The sequence below is a fragment of the Piliocolobus tephrosceles genome, chromosome 1 (assembly GCF_002776525.5).
Source record: "Piliocolobus tephrosceles isolate RC106 chromosome 1, ASM277652v3, whole genome shotgun sequence".
NCBI lineage: Eukaryota > Metazoa > Chordata > Mammalia > Primates > Cercopithecidae > Piliocolobus > Piliocolobus tephrosceles.
Genome location: NC_045434.1, coordinates 181,722,737 through 181,743,870, shown reverse-complemented (window position 1 = coordinate 181,743,870; position 21,134 = coordinate 181,722,737). Strand labels below are relative to the sequence as shown.

General features: G+C 45.5%; 1 protein-coding gene and 1 long non-coding RNA gene across 2 annotated transcripts in view; one reads left to right on the top strand and one right to left on the bottom strand.

The window, feature by feature from the left end:
- Positions 1-481: 481 nt before the first annotated feature.
- On the bottom strand, positions 482-15,992 carry LOC111548693. The gene is made up of 3 exons (XR_002733496.3): positions 15,756-15,992; positions 614-756; positions 482-528 (listed from the first exon to the last, which is right to left on the bottom strand). It is a non-coding gene; the product is annotated as an uncharacterized LOC111548693 (long non-coding RNA).
- Positions 15,416-21,134, top strand: part of NFYC (nuclear transcription factor Y subunit gamma) — an 80,129-nt gene continuing 74,410 nt past the window's right edge. Inside the window, exon 1 of the mRNA XM_023221276.3 lies at positions 15,416-15,671. The gene's annotated coding sequence lies outside the window, so the exon portion shown is untranslated. The remainder of the gene's footprint in view (positions 15,672-21,134) is intronic.

Sequence of the window (21,134 nt, the reverse complement as noted above, 5' to 3'; positions counted from 1 at the left end):
TGGTGGTTCACATCTGTAATTTCAGCTACTCAGGAGGCCGAGGCAGAGGATTGCTTGAGTCCAGGAGTTCAAGGCTACAGTAAACTGATTGTCACTGCACTCCAGCCTAGGTGACAGGGTAAGACCCCATCTCTGGAAATAAAAAAAAAAAAAAAAGACCGAGCATGGTGGATTACAGGCAGTGATTATGCCTGTAATCCCGGCACTTTGGGAGGCCAAGGCAGGTGGATCGCTTGAGGTCAGGAGTTCATGACCAACCTGACCAACATGGTGAAAACCTGTCTCTACTAAAAATACAAAAATTAGCCGAGTGTGGTGGCAGGTGCCTGTAATTCCAGCTACTCGGGAGGCTGAGGCAGGAGAATTGCTTGAAACTGGGAGGCGGAGCTTGCAGTGAGCCAAGATCGCACCACTGCACTCCAGCCTGGTGACATAGCAAAGCTCCATCTCAAAAAAAAAAAAAAAAAAAAAAAAAAAAGCAGCAGCAGTATCTCAGGGTCTCAGGCTTGGTAGACCAAGGAATGTTTCCTAAAGGAAGTAACAACTAAGATAAGACCCAAAAGTCAGGTAAAAGAAAGCTCCCTCCTCTTGAATTTTTCACTTTAGACTTTACCATGCACTCTCAGAGTCCATTCCAGGAACAAAGGCCCAGGCGATAGCAGTTGCATTTCCAAGGTTCTGTTGAATTTTCCATCTTCGTTGAGATCCTTCTTCTCAATGTTCCCTCTGGCCTTATCTTCACATTCTCCACCAGGGCTAGGAATAGGGTCAGAGAAAAGGGACTGAGGATACAGAAGTAGGGAGACACTCACTCATAGGTCATGCAGTGTGCTCCTGGCCCTCTTCCCATTCACATCCCCACTCTAGCTTTTCCCTGTACTCTGCTGGCATCTTGCTATTCCCGCACGTGGCTTCCTCTGTTTACAGTGAGCCTTGCCAACACTTGACTAAGGAAAGCTTGCCCATGATGAGCTCAGATGTCACCTCCTCCTGGAAGTCTACTGCTTTCTCCAGTCGTCACTGTCCTTCTCCCTAGGCCAAGATGGTCCCCTGTGCTCTAACAGCATGGTGAAGACTGCACAGTGGTTAACAGAACAGGCTTTACCATCAGAGCCCTGCTGTGCTGTTTATTATCTGTGAATCACTCTCTGCGCCTGTTTCCTTCCACATGTGTGAAATGTGGTGCTGGCATCACAGGGGAGCTGTAAAGATTAAGTGAGAAAATATGTGTAAAGTGATCAACAGTGACTGGTACATGTACCAATCAGATACATGATATAATAAAGATAAAGACAGGAAGACAATTAGAATACATGAGCACTTTAGAAAACACATAAACAATAACAATAGCTACCACTTACAGTAAGTGGTTATTGTTTATACTTCTTCTAAAGTGCTCAAGTTTTCTAATTATTTTCCTGCCTTTATCTTCATTATATCATAAGTTTCTGGGGGCAAGAAGGAAGAAGAGGAGGAGGAAGAAGATATTCATAAATGACATTTAACAAGCATTACGACATGTCTGCTGAATAAAGAAATGACAATTTCATGGGAAATGTTCTGGGCAGGAAATCTGGAATCCTGAGCTCCAATCACATGGTCCTAGTGATGGTACAGTTTCTGCCTCACTCACGTTCACTTTAAGGAAAAGCTGCCCAGACCACAAACCCTGCTGGGGCCACGCTGTAAACCACTTGACCCCTCCAGCCTCTGGACTTCAGCAGATAGGGCCAGCACCAGAGTCAAGGATCACCATTTAATATATTCGCTGCTGTCTGTCCTCGGACCAATGGTGTATACTATTGTGTGAATGTGTTCCCCAAGGCTCATGTGCTGGAAAGTTCATCCCCAGTGCAACAGTGTTGAGAGGAGGGACCTTCAGGAGGTGATTAGGTCATGGGGGCTCTGCCATCATGAATAAATTAATGACGATATTGAGGGAGTGGGTTCCTGATAAAATGATGCATTCAACCCCATTTCTTCTTCTCTCTCTCTTTCTCTCTCCCCTTCTCTCTGTCCCTCTCATGCTGTCTTGCTCTCTTGCCCTTCACCTGCTGCCATGGAATACATAGAAAGAAGGCCCTTGCCAGATGTGGACCCCTCAACCTTAGACTTACCAGGCTTTAGAGCTGTAAGAAATATATCTCTATACTTTATAAATTACCTAGTTTCAGATATTCTGTTATAGCAGCACAAAATGAACTAAGACAGCCTAGCACAACAATCTAAGATGGGCCGATTCGAGGCTTTATTGAACCAAGGAACAGAAAGACATTGTTGGCCAGGCATGGTGCCTCACACATGAAACCCCAGCACTTCGAGAGGTCAAGGTGGGAGGATCAATCAGTTACGCCCAGGAGCTCAAGACCAGCCTGGGTGACACAGTGAGATTTCATCTCTACAAAACGAAAAAACAATTTTAATTAGCCAAGCATGGTGGTGCATGCCTGTATTCTCAGCTACTTTGGAGGCTGAGGTGGGAGGATCATTTGAGCCTGGGAGGCAGAGGGTTGCAGTGAGCCAAGATTGTACTGTGCCACTGCACTGCAGCTTGGGTGATAGAGTGAGACCCTGTCTCAGGAAACAAAAAAAAAAAAAAAGAAAGGAAAGAAATTGTCAGGTGGCAGAGGGAGTTGAAGTAGAGAAGTCAGAGACAGCCGGGTGTGGTGGCTCATGCCTGTAATTCCAATCCTTTGGGAGGCTGATGCAAGTGGATCGCTTGAGTACAGGAATTCACGACCAGCCTGGGCAACATGGCAAAGCCCTGTCTCTACAAAAAATATAAAAATTAGGCTGGGCGTGGTGGCTTATGCCTGTAATCCCAGCACTTTGGAAGATCGAGACAGGAGGATCACCTAAGGTCAGGAGTTCGAGACCAGTCTGGCCAACATGGTGAAACCCTGTCTCTACTAAAAATACAAAACATAAGGCCAGGTGTGGTGGCTCATGCCTGTAATCCCAGCACTTTGGGAGGCCAAAATGGGTGGATCACAAGGTCAGGAAATTGAGACCATCCTGGCTAACACGGTGAAACCCCGTCTCTACTAAAAAATACAAAAACCTAGCCAAGCGAGGTGGCGGGTACCTGTAGTCCCAGCTATTCGGGAGGCTGAGACAGGAGAATGGCGTAAACCGGGAGGTGGAGCTTGCAGTGAGCTGAGATCGGGCCACTGCACTCCAGCCTGGGTGACAGAGCGAGACTCCGTCTCAAAAAAAAAAAAAAAAAAAAAAAATTTAGCCAGGCATAGTGACACATGCCTGTAGTCCCAGCTACTTGGGAGGCTGAGGCAGGTAGATCGTTTGACACCAGGATGCGGAGGTTGCAGTGAGCAATGATCATGGCACTGTACTCCATCCAGCCTGGGTGACAGAGCAAGACCCTGCCTAAAAAAAAAAAAGTCATAGACAAGTATATCTTGGCCAGGAAAGCCATGTGCAGGCCCAGATAAGTAGGAGCAGAGACCAAGAGAAGGCAGAAGGCTGACTGTAGGTAGAGCGGGAAGGAGCAATCCTATCCAGCGATGAGGAGTGGCGAGGAGACAGAGAATGAATAGACCAGCGATGAGGAGTGGCGAGGAGACAGAGAATGAATAGACCAGCGATGAGGAGTGGCGAGGAGACAGAGAATGAATAGACCAGTGAGTCCTAGACCTCTATGCTTCTTCCTGCCTTTCAGTTCCAGTCCTTACAAGAAACTCCTTTGTACTTGAGCTAAATTGGGTAGGCTTCTGCAGCCCAATGAGCCTGACTCTACTGTGTTATCTTGGCAAGTCCCTGTCCCTCTCTGAGCCTCAGTCTGACTAGATTATCTCTAAAGTCCTCTCCAGGTCAGTGTTCTTTCTGAACACTGTGTAGAGAGAATGGTTTTTAGGTTGTTGGCACCTGAGTTCAGTATTAGTTACAGAGTGCCCCTGACATCCTGGCTCCCAAAATAGTGTGGTGGCTGGTTAAAGAGCCTGTTAGAGGATCCAACACCCACCTGGCTTTGAATCTGAGACCCGCTGATACAATTCGACTCCTCCTTCGATTGTATCTTTTGTTGGATCACAAAGAAACTGAGGAACCAGGGCTGGTGTTTCTCCAGTGTCTTTTGGCTGCTAAATGCCCTACCTGCCCCCTTAATACTTTTCTGGACCCACTTCAGCATTTCAGAGGATTTCAGTGCCAAGTCTGCTCTAAAAAAAAGTGCCACTCCAGGAAGAATTTGAACCAAAAAAGTTTCCTTCTATGGTATTAAGATTTCCTGCCTTCCAGCTGTTTGGCTCTGAGTCTGTGCCCTGCCTTCATCCTCCTAAGCTAACAACTATGTTGATAATAATACTCCCTTGCTTTTGTATGGTGTTTTTCACTTTTCAGAGCATTTTAACACTTACCATCTTATTTGATACAAAAACTCAGGCAGGATGGACAAGAAGGAGAGGCAGAGGATAATACCTATCATTTCTCCCATTCCCTCTACCCCCTTAAGACAATTTATTTTTAAATAATGTAAAAAATCTATTCCTATGTCTTTTTTAAAAACAGGTGGATTTTTTTTTTTTCTTTTTTTTTTGAGATGGAGTCTCTCTGTCACCCAGGCTGGAGTGCAGTGGCACAATCTCAGCTCACTGCAACCTCCGTCTCCCAGGTTCAAGCGATTCTCTTGCCTCAACCACCCAAGTAGCTAGGATCACAGGTGTGCACCACCATGCCCAGCTAATTTTTTAAAAAATTATTTTTAGTAGAAATGGGGTTTCACCATGTTGGCCAGGCTGGTCTCGAACTCGTGACCTCAGGTGATCTGCCCACCTTGGTCCCCCAGAGTGCTGGGATTACAGGTGTGAGCCACCGTGCTGGCCTCATATAAGGTGGAAATATTGAGATTGAACTTGATTAAGTGACTTGCCCAAGGTCACAGAGCAGGTTGATGGCTGAGTAGGATCTATAAGGCTTACAATTGAGGATCACACTTAATGTTTACAGTCGTTTTCTCAAGACCTGCCTAACCCTATTTTGTACACTGCTAGCCAAGGCAAGGGACCTTGAAGAAAAGTCGTGTTTCTGACATGTATGCCCCTATGGTGCTTGCAGGGATCATTCATAATCTTAACCTGTACCCCCTACAGAGACTTAGCTGTCCCACAGTGACTTATGAAGCACCAGGCGGTCACAGAAGTAAGCTAGGTTGGATGTAAGGTTTTCATTACTGTTCCGTGGGTAGTGGCAAGAATAAATTCTGTTGGAAAACACTGTTTTCTTGTTTTTCTTACAGACCACTTGTCCGAAGACAGAAACAGTTGAGAACCATCAGTCTATCCCTCTTTCAGTATCTCTAAAAAGGAAGCAGGGCCAGGTGCGGTGGCTCATGCCTGTAATCCCAGCACTTTGGGAGGCCAAGGCAGGTGGATCACCTGAGGTCAGGAGTTCAAGACTGGCCTGGCCAACATGGTGAAACCCCGTCTCTACTAAAAATACAAAAATGAGCTGGGTGTGGTGGCACACGCCTGTAATCCCAGCTACTAGGGAGGCTGAGGCAGGAAAACCGCTTGAACCCAGCAGGTGGAGGTTGCGGTGAGCTGAGGTTGTGGCTTCCTTGGTCGGACTAGGCAACCCCACCTTTGGCTTCACACCCCATGACTGATCATGGTTCTGATTCTGATTTTTTTGGCTTGACCTTGGAATTCTATCTTCAGGACACACTTGAGTTCTCGCTCCCCATGTGACCAACAGGATTAAGAGACAAGGTAACTTTTGCATTCCCATTCTCTCCCTGCCTGGGATCCCCCTCCAGAGGAAAGAAATTTAGCCCATGTACAAAAGGTAGATGGATAGCTGGTCTGGATTTTAAACAATCACTTTTTTTTTTTTTTTTTTGAGACGGAGTCTTGCTCTGCTGCCCAGGCTGGAGTGCAGTGGCCAGATCTCAGCTCACTGCAAGCTCCGCCTCCTGGGTTTACGCCATTCTCCTGCCTCAGCCTCCCGAGTAGCTGGGACTACAGGCGCCCGCCACAGCGCCCGGCTAGTTTTTTGTATATTTTAGTAGAGACGGGGTTTCACCGTGTTAGCCAGGATGGTCTCGATCTCCTGACCTCGTGATCCGCCCGTCTCGGCCTCCCAAAGTGCTGGGATTACAGGCTTGAGCCACCGCGCCCGGCACAATCACACTTTTAACACTTCTCTGTCTTAATTCACTCATAGTCCCCTAATTGCCAAATCCAACTGATTCTTTGATCCTTTGCAGATCTTTTTTTTTTTTTTTGAGACAGAATCTTGCTTTGTCAATCAGGCTGGAGTACAGTGGTGCAATCTCGGTTCACTGCAACCTCTGCCTCCCGGGTTCAAGTGATTCTCCTGCCTGTCTCTCGAGTAGCTGGGACTATAAGCACCCACCACCACACCCGGCTAATTTTTGTATTTTTAGTAGAGATCGGGTTTCACCACGTTGGCCAGGCTGGTCTTGAACTCCTGACCTCGTGATCTGCCTGCTTTGGCTTCCCAAAGTGCTGGGATTACAGGCATGAGCCACTGTGCCTGGCCGAACTTTTGCAGATCTTTTGTCTCTTTCTCTCTTTGTGGTATTACATACAACTTTCTTTGCATCTTTCACCTCTCTAGCTCAGAGAGGTTAAATGGAATGGGGACTCGAACTCAGTTCAGACTAACTTGAAAGCACATGCTACAGACAATATTCCATGCTGCTTCCCAAAGTAGACCAATAGTCCAGACCTATGCTGTCTAATATGCAGTCATTAGCTACATGCTATAGTTTGAATGTCCCTCCAAAACTCATGTTGAAATTTAATTGCTATTTTAACAATGTTGAGAGTTGGAACACTTAAGAGGTGATGAGGTCACGAGGGCTCTGCCGTCATAAATGGATTAACGCATGGGAATGCGTTAGTTATGGAGGGAGAAGACCCCTGATAAAAGGATAAGTTTGGCCCCCACTCCCTCTCTCTGTCTCACATGCACACTTACTCACCATATGATATCTTCTGCCATGTTATGGTGTGGCAAGAAGGCCCTCCCCAGATGTCGAGCAAATGCTGGTGCCATGCTCTTGGGCTTTCCAGCCTCCAGAACCATGAGCCAAATAAATTTCCTTTCTTTATAAATTACCCAGTCTTTGGTATTTTGTTATAGCAGCAAAAAACTAAGATACTACATGTAGCTATTTAAATTTAAATAAAATGAAATTAAAAATTCAATTTCTTGGTTGCACTAACCATCTTTCAAATGCTTGACAGACACATGTGGCTAGTGGCTACTATATTGAACAGCACAGATATAAAGCATTTCTACTACGCAGAAAGCTCTGTTGGATAGTGTTGGTTTAGATAAAGGCTCTGTCCTCTGACCTCTTTACCCTCTTTCCCTTTATTTATTCTCAGGAAGTGGACAGACATTGTTTAGTCTGTTTAATCCTTTACTCCTACTTTTCTGAGAAGTGTTACTCTATCCCCCACCCTCCAACATACCTTCATTCATAAGAGTTACAGTGGATAAACCATTTTTACGCATGACCCTGTCCCCTTTTCCATAATATTACTTGATTCAGTGGTGGACATTTGGCCAAAGTTAGCTCTAACAAGAGCTCTTCCTCCCAGAACTTTGGAATTGAGCCTAAGAATCTAGTCACCTGGATGATTTTTTGAATGGAGGCAACTTGGGACTCATTGGTTACCATGTTTTATATGACACGGATTGGGAAAACTGGTCTTCAGAATGACAAAGCAATAACAAACGGTTACACATATTGGGGAAAGTTGTATCTAGGTGTTCAAAGGATGTCAGGGCTCTGTCTGAATTCTGCCTTCCTCTGTGATGCCTTCATTCTCAGACAGGCTCTTTCCATGAAGAAAGAATAATGGCTGCCCTCAGTTCCTCATAGCTCAAGATCTCAAGAAAAATAATCCTGTCTTTCCTGTATTTCAAATCTTTAGGAGGGCTCTGCTTAGCTTAGTTGGGGTGATGTGCCCATCTCTCCAAAATCTGTGATCTGTTTCAGCAACATTTCCGAGAAAACAAAGCCTGAAGGAGGGATTAAGTGCTGAAGTTTTACGTGAGGGGCACAGCCCTGGAGTAGTGAGAATTAGGGATAAGAGAAAGTGGGAAAAGATGAGAAGCAAGGGAAGGAAATGTTTGCTGGCTACTTCACAATGAGCTGTAGCTAGTCTCTTGACAGGCAGAATGTCGCTCTAGACAGGCTGTATGGAGAAATTTTATCTTGAAACAGTCCATTAGAGGACGGAAGGGAAGAGTGCATTGTTATAGCCAGCTCCTTCCTGTCTCCCATTGATCAGTTTGCTCTGTGGGTAGCTAAATCCTCTGTAGTAGGTTGCTTCATCGGCCCCTTCAGCAGCTGCTCAGGAATCCCACGCTCTCTGAGGTGGTGCTTCATCAGGGTGCGGAAGTTGTAGGAGAAGCCACAGACTCCATGTTTGTAACTAGTTGGCCTCAAGCAACAGAACTGTGAGACCTTGCTTAGATTTGGTCAGCTGTCTGTTGTTGAGGTGGACCAAGTGGCTAATTGCCTGGGAGCCAAATTATCCTGAGAGACTATGAGGAGGCACTGGGCCAAGATGTGGGGAGATTGTTGATCGGTCAGACTGGGTCATGTTCCTACTCCTGTGGCTAATGGGGTACAGAAGATGTGCTATGGTAGGATGCATCCTGTTCTCTTTCCCCTCATTAACGTGTTCAGATTCTCAGGAAATCAAATGCCAAGACAGAATAAAATGCAAGAAATTTATTATGAAAAACACCTGTGAGAGGAAATGGAAGGGGAAGACTGAGAGAGCCATCGCACAGTGATGCAGGCCTAACCCTGAGTGAAGGACAGAGGGAAGGTGTTCAAGGTGGAAGTGTCTCAGACTGCAGTAAAGTTCTAAGGAAAGTTTGGCAAGGCCACTTAGGAGTCCTTGGGTCAAAGTCATCCATCAGAAGAGTATCACTTATCCCAGGAACAGTCCTGTCCTAAAATCCCCGCTGGGCTCAGTTGTTGGTTAGAAGTAGGGTATGGGAAATAAGACCTTGGAGTAAAGGGCAATGGATTTCAAAGCTCAGGATGGATTTCAGAACTCAGCAGCTGGACTGTTGGTAAATTACAATTTCTCCAGTCAGAGATCTGAGAGGCACATTCTCATGGCCACACACCCTCCCAGCCTAGCCAATACAGAGAGGAAGAAGGATAAATTCTACAATCTTTTTTTTTGTTGCTGTTTTTTAAAGTATGCTGGGCACAGTGGCTCATGCCTGTAATCTCAGCACTTTGGGAAGCTGACGCAGGGGGGCAGATCACCTGAGGTCAGGAGTTCGAGACCAGCCTGGCCAACATGGTGAAACCCCATCTCTACTAAAAATACAAATTAGCTGGGTGTGGTGACAGGCGCCTGTAATCCCAGCTACTCGGGAGGCTAAGGCAGGAGAATAGCTTGAACCTGGGAGGCAGAAGTTGCAGTGAGCCGAGATCATGCCACTGCACTCCAGCCTGGGTGACAAGAGTGAAACTCTGTCTCAAAAGAAAAAAAAGTAGAGTGCCATTACCAGTTGAAAGGGCAAGGGGTATTCAGCAGGCAAGACAACAAATGTCCACCCCACAGCTTACAATGTGCCACTTGTAATTCAAACTCTATATATCCAAACCTGAACTCATGACTTCTCCATACCCTGACTCTTCATCTGAAGACTACCATCCTCTCAAGTGTGACACATGGGAGTCATATTAAACACCTTAATTTGGCCAGGCATGGTGGCTCATGCCTGTAATCCCAGCACTTTGGGAGGCTGAGGCAGGTGGATCACGAGGTCAGGAGATTGAGACCTTCCTGGCTAACACAGTGAAACCCAACCTGTCTCTACTAAAAAAATACAAAGAAATTAGCCGAGCGTGGTCATGGGCGCCTGTAGTCCCAGCTACTAGGGAGGCTGCCACAGAAGAATGGCGTGAACCCAGGAGGCAGAGTTTGCAGCGAGCCGAGATTGCGCCACTGCACTCCAACCTGGGCGACAGAGTGAGACCCCGTCTCAAAACAAACAAACACACAAAAAAACCTTAATTTTCTTGTTCCCCAACCCTCAATAGCCAGTCAATGGTCAAGTCCTTACAATCTTTCCTTGGCAGTATCACCTCAGCATTTGTATCCTCTTCCCTCATTCTCACTGCGGCTGATGTGTTCAGGCCCTCACCCTCATTGTATCTTACGTACGTAAACTATTGTGAAAGTCTCCACACGGTCATTCTGCCACTCTGTTCCATCTTACTCTCTTTTCCAGATTGCTTTTAAGCATAGTTTTGATGTCACTATCTCTTGTAAAACCTTCTACCATTGGGAATGTAAAATGGTATGATGCTATGGAAAACAGTATGGTGGCTCCTCAAAAAACACAAAAGCAAACAAAAAAACAAACATAGATTTACCAATATAATCCAGCAACTTCACTTCTGGGTATATACCCCAAACAATCGAAAGCAGGGACTCCAGCAGATATTTGTATACTAACGTCCACAGAAGCATCATTCATAGTGGCCAAAAGGTGAAACTAAAATGGTGATTACCAGAGGCTGGGGGAAAAGAGGATAGTACGTTTGTGTTTAATGTATACAGAGTTTCAGTATGGGGTAATGACAAATTCTGCTGATGGATGCACAACAACATGAACAGGCTTAATGTCACTGAAATGTATACTTCAAGATGGTTAAACTTAGGCCAGGGGTGAGGCGGTGGCTCACGTCTGTAATCCTAGCACTTTGGGAAGCCAAGGCAGGTGGATCACCTGAGGTCAGGAGTTCCAGACCAGCCTGACCAATATGATGAAACCCCATCTCTACTAAAAATACAAAAATTAGCCAGGCCTGGTGGCATGTGTCTGTAATCCCAGCGACTCGGGAGGCTGAGACAGGAGAATCGCTTGAACTCGAGAGGCGGAGGTTGCAGTGAACCGAGATTGCACCATTGCACTCCAGCCTGGGCAACAAGAGCAAAACTCTGTCTCCTAAATAAACAAATAAATTAGATGGTTAAACTTGTTAAAAAGCAAAACAAAAAACTTCTACCACTCACTTCCCATAGCAGAAAATAAAGCCCAGGAGCCTTAATTTGACCATAATAATGTATCTTTCCATATGATTCTTCTTCCGTTCCCTCTTACTCTGTGCTTCCTCAACTGATCCCTCGCTTCTTCTATTTGCTTTAGTGGCTGCCTACACGTCTTCCCTAATTCTACTCATTTTTCAAGACCCAGTTGAAATGTCACATGCTTGCAAATCTTTCCCGAACTGCTCCCACTATTTCACACTAAGTGGAAGTAAGCACTCCCTTTCTGAACTCCAGCAGCACATGAACTATATCTTTTAGTGCTGCTTTTCTTTTTTTTTTTTGAGACAGAGTCTCGCTCTGTCACCTAGGCTGGAGTGCAATGGTACGATCTCGGCTCATTGCAACCTCTGCCTCCCGCGTTCAAGTGATTCTCCTGCCTCAGCCTCCTGAGTAGCTGGGATTACAGGCACGTGCCACCACGCCCAGCTAATTTTTGTATTTTTAGTAGAGATGGGGTTTTACCATGTTGATCAGGCTGGTCTCGAACTCCTGACCTCGTGATCTGCCCGTCTTGGCCTCCCAAAGTGCTGGGATTACAGGTGTGAACAACTACGCCTGGCCAGCGTTGCTTTCCTTTTAGGCCAAAGGCACAGAATGAGATAGAAAGGTGTGGCTTAAGGAAGTCCGGCTGGCTGTCTAGACAGGTCCCGTTATACAGTGCTATAACCTTATGGAAATTACCATGATACAAGAACTGATGTTTAACCTTGCAAACTCAGAAACCTAATTTTAATAGTAAGCAGAAAGTTGAACCATTTCCTGGAGGTGGGGCATGTCTTATATTTGCTAAGCTCACAGAAACTTTTATATAGAGGAATCTGATTAGCTACAATGAAAAATACAATTATCAAAAGAACTAGAATCCTCTAGGTGGCAGATCACTTAATTCTGTTCCTATCGCCAAGACACTTGCTAGGTGAACATAGAGGAAAGCATGATCCTTTTTTTTTTTTTTGAGACGGAGTCTTGCTCTGTCGCCCAGGCTGGAGTGCAGTGGCACAATCTCGGTTCACTGCAACCTCCGCCTCCCGGGTTCACACCATTCGAGGAAAGCATGATCTTAAGAAGCATTTCTTAGCTGAGGCAGTTTGAGATATTCCCATCCACTACAGAGATGATATGGACAAGGAAATCCTAATGCTCAGTGTGGTTTAACTGAGATGAGGCTTAGAGGGGCAATGGTAGTGCTAGCCTTTGTGACTGCCTTGTTATGGACTGCCATGGCTGAGCAAGTCCTTTTGTTCACAGACTCTTTCTCCAAACAGGGTACAGAATGGCTGAAAGGATTGATTAGGTTCCATTTATTAAACTACAATCATATCTGGCGTCTTCAGATTCCTCCCATATGCCCTTGATCAGAGTTTTTTTTTTGGTCATGTTTGTAAAAAAGGTCTTGGCTTACCCCCATTGATAGATAATTTCATGGTTGTATCAGTCTGCTTAGCTAGCATGTTATGCTGCAACAACAATGAAAACAATCTCAGTGGCTTACAACAAAGGTTTATTTATTGTGCACACAACATTACAGGTTATGTGTGTCAGCTGTGGCTCCACACATCTTCATTCTGGGACAAAAGCTGAAGAGGTAGCTCTATTTAGGACATGCTGCTCTTGTGTCAGAGGAAAGATAATATGGCAAAATCATAAGATAACTCACAACTTCTGCTCAGAAGTGGTACATGTCATTTCTTTCTTTTTTTGAGACAGAGTCTCGCTCTGTCGCCCAGGCTGGAGTGCAGTGACGCGATCTTTACTCACTGCAATCTCCGACTCCCGGGTTCAAGTGATTCTCCTGCTTCAGCCTCCCGAGTAGCTGGGATTGCAGGCACCTGCCACCACACCCGGCTAATTTTTTCATTTTTAGTAGAGATGGGGTTTCATCATCTTGGCCAGGCTGGTCTTGAACTCCTGACCTCGTAATCCACCCACTTTGGCCTCCCAACGTGTTGGGATTACAGGAGTGAGTCGCTGTGCCTGGACGTTTCATGCCATTTCTACCGATATTTCATTGGTCAAAACAAGGCCAAGCTTGACGACATTAGGGTGAGAAGTCTTTCACCCTCATCTCCTAGGGACAGGCCAGATAGCAAGGGCTTTAGAAAGGGAAGGGCAGAGGCTATTGATAATACAGACTATAGCAAGGGCTAATATTAGGCTTATATGTACCAGTTGACTGTTATCAGTTATAACATTGACTATTAAAATACTGAAATACTCTAGTACTATTTGGTAAATAGCTGCTGTCCCAAACCTCCGGACCACTCCCTTCCCCTGGGATCCCCTGGGACCTACTAGTCACAAAGCAGCAACTGAAGGGTTAACACCTAGCACAGAGGGATACCTCCAGGATCCTAGCTGCATTTCTAATTCTGTTTCAGCTATGCTTGAGCACTACTTGTTGTTAAATATATTTAATATCAATCTTAGAAAATGTCCTCTATGTAGATTTTTATTTCTGAGGGCAACCCAATTTCCAGGCTCTTGGAAGGAAATGGACTGCAGTCCCTAAGTGTGGTCAATACTTAATTGTAACAATAATCACTAATAATAACTTGCACTGCTTCACTGTAACTAAATGTACATTTTTACATTTCTTTGGCAAGCACAGTATATGCTATAATTACTCAATAAATATCTGTAGAGACTTACCTCACTTTTTTCCATTAGCTACATCTGTCTCTACAATCTCAACATACTATTTTCTTATTTTGAGTCTCCCTGTTTTTAATTTTATGCCATTTCTCATGTCTGAAAATGTCATTATAAGTAACTTTTTTTTTTTCTGAGACAGGGCCTTGCAATGTCCCCCAGGCTAGAGTGCAGCGAGATGCTCATAGCTCTTATCAGTAACTTCTTTACAACACTTCTGCAATTCAGGAAGCACTCTCACATTATTTCATTCACTCTCCCCAACATTACCAAGAGTTAGGAATTAGATCTTTTTATAGATGAAGGAATTGGGACTCCCTGAAGTCAACTATCTCATAGTTACGTTTTGTTCATTCATTCATCAAATACTGAGTGCCTGACGTGAGATTTACTGAAATTGGATTTGAGAACAATTTTCCTGAATTCAAGTCAAGCGTTTATTCCACTATTCTCAATTACTTTATCACCAGGGTTATAAACCCAAAGAAACTGAGTAACAACAGTGTGATTTTGTTGAGGACCCACGCAACATAAGTCTCAGAAAGGCTCCAATGTCATTTGTAAAATTCAAGATTACTATCAGCAGCGGCAGTCATTCCTCTCAGTGCTTGTTACCTAACGCACTAACTCTCATTGTAGGTAATTCCATTCAAGACACATTTGATGACTATATTTACAGGTTTTGAAGTTATTCATATTGGGTTTCGACACTTACTAGCTGTGGGGCCTTAGATCAATTACTTAACCTTTTTGAATTTCAGTTTTATCATTTGTAAAATGGATATAATCCTGATGCCTTTGGACCAAGTGGTCATGGAAATGAAAGAGATAAGTATTTAAAAATCCATGCTCATAGTAGCTGTGGTTTCCAACTGCGTGATGAAGTTTTAAAATCTGCATTCAAATGAGAACAACTACGTCGACGTAAAGTTACAAGCTAACTATTCTTGTTAAGTACTGTTCTTTATTCTGGAGAATAACACTTTACAGTTTGGTGTTAAATGCTCTTTTATAAATTTAAGGTGCCAGTAGCTGTCTACTTGAACGGCATGCTAAATTTGGCATGCCGCCGGGCGCGGTGGCCCAAGCCTGTAATCCCAGCACTTTGGGAGGCCGAGGCGAGCGGATCACGAGGTCAGGAGATCGAGACCATCCTGGCTAACACAGTGAAACCCCGTCTCTACTAAAACTAATAATAATAATAAAAATTAGCCGGGCGAGGTGGCGGGCGCCTGTAGTCCCAGCTACTCGGGAGGCTGAGGCAGGAAAATGGCGTGAACTCGGGAGGCGGACCTTGCAGTGAGCCAAGATCACGCCACTGCACTCCAGCCTGGGCGACAGAGCAAGACTCCATCTCAAAAAAAAAAAAAATTTGGCATGCCATGTCGACCTTCATCCCCCAGTTCTTTCTCCCCAAATTAAAAACACGAATACACACACACGCCCCTCCTTAGTTCCTGAAGTTCAAGGGCACGTGCACACACCTACTTATCTTTTAACATTCAAGCTCGCACCAAAGAGAGATCCACAAGGGTGGGAAGAGTGGTGAAGGTCACCTGGCAGCGCCTCCAAATCCCCCGAAAGGGGGCGGGGTCAAAACTCAGATCTCGAGCTTCCGAAAGAGGGCGGGGTTAAAACTCCCAGCTCTCATTCCGCTTCACTCTGTCGTCGCCCCTTCCCAATTCTCGCGAGACCTCAAGCAGCACAGCTTCTGCGCGCTGCACGATACTGGGAGTCCAGGCGCCAGGGGAGGGGGAGGGGAAAAGGGGAGACGGTGCAAACGGCGTGGCCGCCATCTTGCTTGTGCCCCCGCTTCGCGCGCGCTCCGTTATCAGTGACGCACGCTTCCCCCTCCCCTCCTCCGTGCCTGGGCCTCTGCATTGCCCGACTCTGAAGGAGCGCGGGGGCGGCTCCTACTCTTCCTGGACTCCTAAGCAGAGGCGTGTGAGTGTGCGGGAGGTTCTGTGCGAGGGTGATAGGGGAGCGGCGACGGGGGGAGGGGCAGCGCTTCCCGCCTTCGCCAGAGACCTCACTTCCTCGCGCGGCTGCTGCTGTAGCTCGGTCCGGCCTGCTCGCCGCCATGTTGTGCTCTTGCCTGGCCCGCCGCTGTCGCCGCCGCCGCGCTCGTGGGGTCCGTGTGCCTCGTCGGCCCGGCCCGCGGGCTTTCTCCCATTGGCGGAAGGCGACGGCGGGGGGGCTCGCTCGTGATTGGTCGGTGGCGGGGAGGCCGCGGACCTGGCACCTTATTGGTCGCGCCGGCTCCGGCCTAGGGGGTGATGAAGGAATCTGAGGCTGCGGGGATGCGCGCGTCTTGGTCTAGGGCGGCTGGGGCATTGACCCCCTGCGGCGCAGGCGTGGGGTTGCGGCAGGAGGGCGAGCCTAGAGGCTTTAAGGGGAAAGAGAGGGTGATGGCCTGGCGGGTACTTTGGGGGTCGCTTAGGCCACTGCCTGGAATGGGGGATACTCACTTTCAGAGGTGCTTTTCCTGGTACATGCATGGCGCAAGATGGGGGTGTGCAGGCCCTCAGGGTTCCAGGCCTGGAAACACCGAAACCCAAGTGACAGGGTGAGAGGATCTTCGAGATCTTCTCGAAGGGATGCTAGTGTGACCTAGTTGAAGTGGCCCTGAAATCCACTGTGTGAGTGCATGGTGTAGGAAGAGAGGCATCAGGGCTAGGGGCATAGCTGAACGGTAGAATCAGATCAGGGATTTTGCTGGAGAGTGCAAGCATTTAAACACTGAGGTTTTGGTGGAGCCCTGGAGTCCAGAGTCAACGGACCTGGGATGTGATGTGAGGAGCAAGTAAACCGAGAGAGGGATCCTGTTGATAGGTGTGCTCTGTCCGAGGCTAGGAGGCACAGCATTAAGTAGTGTCAGTTTAAAGTGACTAAGTCTGATATAGGAAGCATTTTAGGGAATATTTTCGGACTTGGGAAGTGTATTAATAGAGCAGTTAAAGATTTTGAGTCTCAGGACCATACAAGTAGTTTTGAGATATTGTATATGAAATTTGCTGCTCTGGGAAGGATACAGGTCATGGCTGAGTTTCCAAAGCTACATTAGCAAATATTAGGTACTTGGTAGTTATTTGTTGAGTAAATATTGTTAGGTTCCCCTTTAAGGGAAAGGGAGCTAGCCAGAAATTTTGAGTCTTGATTTATTTCCTTGTTTATGTGCCTAGAAAGTACACCCACTCCCATGTGTACTTTGATTTTTTTGTTTGTTTTTTCAAATAAACAGCTCCAAACCAAAAAAAGCCAGTGCATAGCTTCTTAAGGAACAGGACTTGTCAACACTTTCCGGTTCATATTCAAAAAGTTTTTATTCCAATCCAGAGTCGTTCCAGTCAACTTGTTGGGGATATGTTCCTTTTCTACTGAATCTGAATCATAGTTACTTGTATTGCTTTACATTTGCTCCTCCCAATGTGTGAGGGCCATGGAAACACATTTATGTTAAACCTCTGTTTTTCCTAATTCGTTTTTCCTTGTTTTTGTTAGGTAGTCCTTTTTAGCTTTAGATGGTACTCTTCTCTTTTCATACCAATTTCAAGAAACTCCTATGGTTTTCAAATTTAGTCAGTTTTGTGTGAATGCAACTACATTTTCTGGAGAAGGGAATTGATAAGCAGAGGAAGAGAATTGCTATTTTGGGGCACATTTTAACACCAGTAGGTAGGCATTATCATCCCCATATTGTAGATGAGGAAACTGAGGATCTGAAGTTAAGTAGCTTGTCTAGTGTCACTCAGTAAGTGGTTGAGCTGGAATTCAAACCCAGGTTGCCTCATGCCAGAGACTGTAATTTTATCGGCTACATCAGCTATCAACATAAACCTGACTAATCAAACTTCCAGATAATTTTATATTTCCAAGTGGATCATCTACTTTGATTTCTGGGTGTTTAGAGTGTATTAAATGGAAGACTATAATTCGTAAGAATTTGTTGTGCTGCTTCAGGATTCAGACCACAGACTTGTAACCATATAGAATATGGGTTCTTCAGCTAGGTATTCAGATCGTACTCCTTGGCTTCTATTGTGAAAGGGAAGATTTACAAAGTAAATTGCTGCATTTTTCCTGAATCCAGGTAGATAATGGGGAAGAATATGTACAGAAACTTGAAGAGTCTGCATTCCTTAAAACCAAGCTTCAGAATATTGCAGATAGTCTTCTGTGTATGGAGGTAATTTATGCCAAGCGGCAAGGAACTACCAAGTGCAAAGTGTAAGGAGATCACTGGAGAGGTTTTTCAAACATCACCAGTTCCTTAGGGTGTCCCCAAATACGAGGACCTATTCAAAGGCCTAGTGCTTTCTTCAGACTGTGGGATATTGATTCTAGGATATGCTTATCCTGAAGAATGTGTAAAATTAAGACTGAATAGGACAGAATATTTGCAGTTCCAATTTTGCATGGAAACCTTTAAATCAGGGTTTGAGAGGAGACCAGTGTGTTGGAAATCTTAATTGCTTTATGTCTTGATGTGCTTAGGTGAAGCCCTCCCTCATCTTTATTTACAATAATATGTCACTGTGGAAGAGAGAGGCAAAGCTACAAGTGAAAATAGGGTTTGCCATGCATTTTGTACATTTCAGGCTCATTTGGCTCAGTCATCAAGTTAACCAAATATGAAGAATGCTGTAGATCTATGGTTTAGTTTCTTTTTTACCAAGGCTAGACAAGGTGATAAAAATGAGCGTATATGTACACCTTTTTTTTTTTTTGAGACGGAGTCTTGCTCTGTCGCCCAGGCTGGAATGCAGTGGCTGGATCTCGGCTCACTGCAAGCTCCGCCTCCCGGGTTTACGCCATTCTCCCGCCTCAGCCTCCTGAGTAGCTGGGACTACAGGCGCCCGCCACCTCGCCCGGCTAGTTTTTTGTATTTTTTAGTAGAGACGGGGTTTCACCGTGTTAGCCAGGATGGTCTCGATCTCCTGACCTCGTGATCCGCCCGTCTCGGCCTCCCAAAGTGCTGGGATTACAGGCTTGAGCCACCGCGCCCGGCCTATGTACACCTTTTTTATTCAGCAGGCAATTCTGGAGCAACCTGCCCTTCAGCATTGGTGACCACCTTCATTCCATGTTAGCCCCTTAACACCCATGGCCACCTTGTTAAGATGTGGAATTGACTACTCTAGAAATCTTGAACTCTCAGGAAATCTCAGTAGATCTGAGTTTATGTTGAAAACTTGTGAACCTCAGGTTTTTCTTAATTTCTTCAGAAATTAAGCTTTATGCTTTATAGGCTGTGTCTATGGCATCTTATTTAATTCTTATGACAGATTATTCTGTTATTTATACTTACACATTTTTTCCTTGGTCAAAACTACTAGAGACTGGATGCAGTGGCTCATGCCTCTGATCCCAGCATTTTGGGAGGCCGAGGCAGGTGGTATTTGAGGTCACGAGTTTGAGACCAGCCTCGCACACGTGATAAAATAAAATTACAAAAATACAAAAAATAGCCTGGCATGGTGGTAGGCACCCGTAATCCCAGCTACTTGGAAGACTGAGGCAGGAAAATTGCTGGAACCCGGGAGGCGGAGGTTGCAGTAAGCTGAGATTGTGTCACTGCACTCCAGCCCGAGCAACAGAGCGAGACTCAGTCTCCCAAAAAATAAATAAAAATCCCCAAACTGTTCTAGAGAAGATTTTACAAGGCATTTTTATCCCCTTTTAGTTTCAGAGAAATGTAAGGCAAAGCGAAATGAGGATTCAGACCACAGAATTGTAACCATATATGGGCTCACCCCATTCTATGTTAGGGAGCTATGCTGGGAGTCTTGTTTTGGGTTTCGTTTTTTGGGAGTTTTGCTCTGTCACCCAGGCTGGAGTGCAGTGACGTGATCTTGGCTCACTGCAACCTCTGCCTCCTGGGTTCAAGCGATTCTCCTGCCTCAGCCTCCCGGGTAGCTGGGATTACAGGCATGCACCACAACACCCAGCTAATTTTTGTATTTTTAGTAGAGATGGGCTTTCACCATGTTAGCCAGGCTGGCCTTGAACTCCCAACCTCACGTGATCCACCTGCCTCGGCCTCCCAAAGTGCTGGGTTTACAAGCGTGTGCCACCGTGCCCAGCCAAGCTATGCTGGGTGTCTTGTTGAGGTAATTTTGAAATTTACATCTTTTAGTTCAAAGATACTGAGCCACTAGGATCTATGAATCAAACGCAGGGATACTATAGTTACTACTTTTATTGAATGCTTACATTGTACCAGCTAGAATATAAATGTATTATGCATATCTTCATACACTATGAGGTAGATAATATAGTCACCCTCATTTTTACATGTGAGGAAACTGAAAAGTAATTTGCTTAAGGTCTCATAGCCAGTAAGTAACAGAGTCCAGATTCAGACACAGACACAGATTTGTAATTCTTTTTTTTTTTTTTTTTTTTGAGACGGAGTCTCGCCCTGTTGCTCGGGCTGGAGTGCAATGGCATGATCTTGGCTCACTGCAACCTCCGCCTCCCAGGTTCAGGTGATTCTCTTGCCTCAGCCTCCTGAGTAGCCCGGATTACAGACGCCTGCCACCATGCCTGGCTAATTTTTTGTATTTTTAGTAGAGACGGGGTTTCACTATGTTGGCCAGGCTGGTCTGGAACTCTTGACCTTGTGATCTGCCTACTTTGGCCTCCCAAAGTGCTGGGATTACAGGTGTTAGCCACCGCGCCCAGCCACAGATTTGTAATTCTTAATTCTTATGTAAGTGAAGCCCTTACTCTTAAACACTGTGCTGATACCATAGAATGTTATGGGAAAAGAAAAAAGTCCTGGCTTCTTAGCTCAGGAAGTGAACTTCAGTTCTTTCAGGTGTGTCCTTTGTACTGAGACTTCAAAAGAGTGAGATGACCTTGGCAGGGTCACTTGGCTATGCAAGGGCAGAGCCAAATCTTGCCCAGATCACTGGATTTCTAGATAGGTGCTCATTCCACTGGATAGCATTGGCTCTCCTGTGGAAGCATTGACTTGATGGCAGAGATGACTTTTAAGTGACAAGTTTACTTCATTCACGGGAATGAGAATGGCAGAGGACATTACTAGGATCACAAATGACCTTCTTGAGGTCAATCCTGGCCCTCAGGCATACAACCAGGAAGAACATTCCTTTGCCAGTAAGTTGTTCTTTTCCATTCTGTTTCTTGTTCTCAGAGGAAACTGGTTGTGAGTTATCTGATGTTTTACAGTCTTTCTTTTCATTTTGTTTATTCAGTTTTTCATGCATGCACTGTCACAATTTAGGAAGGCTACAAGGTCATTTTAGTGTTTTCCTGCAGAGACTCAAAGCACTCAGCATAATTTAAGTAGATTAATTGCAGGAGGAAATGGATTTTTAAAGCTGGCCAAAAAGTGCCTTTGGGAGGGGACACCATTAGTTGCGGATTGGAGTCAGACCAAGG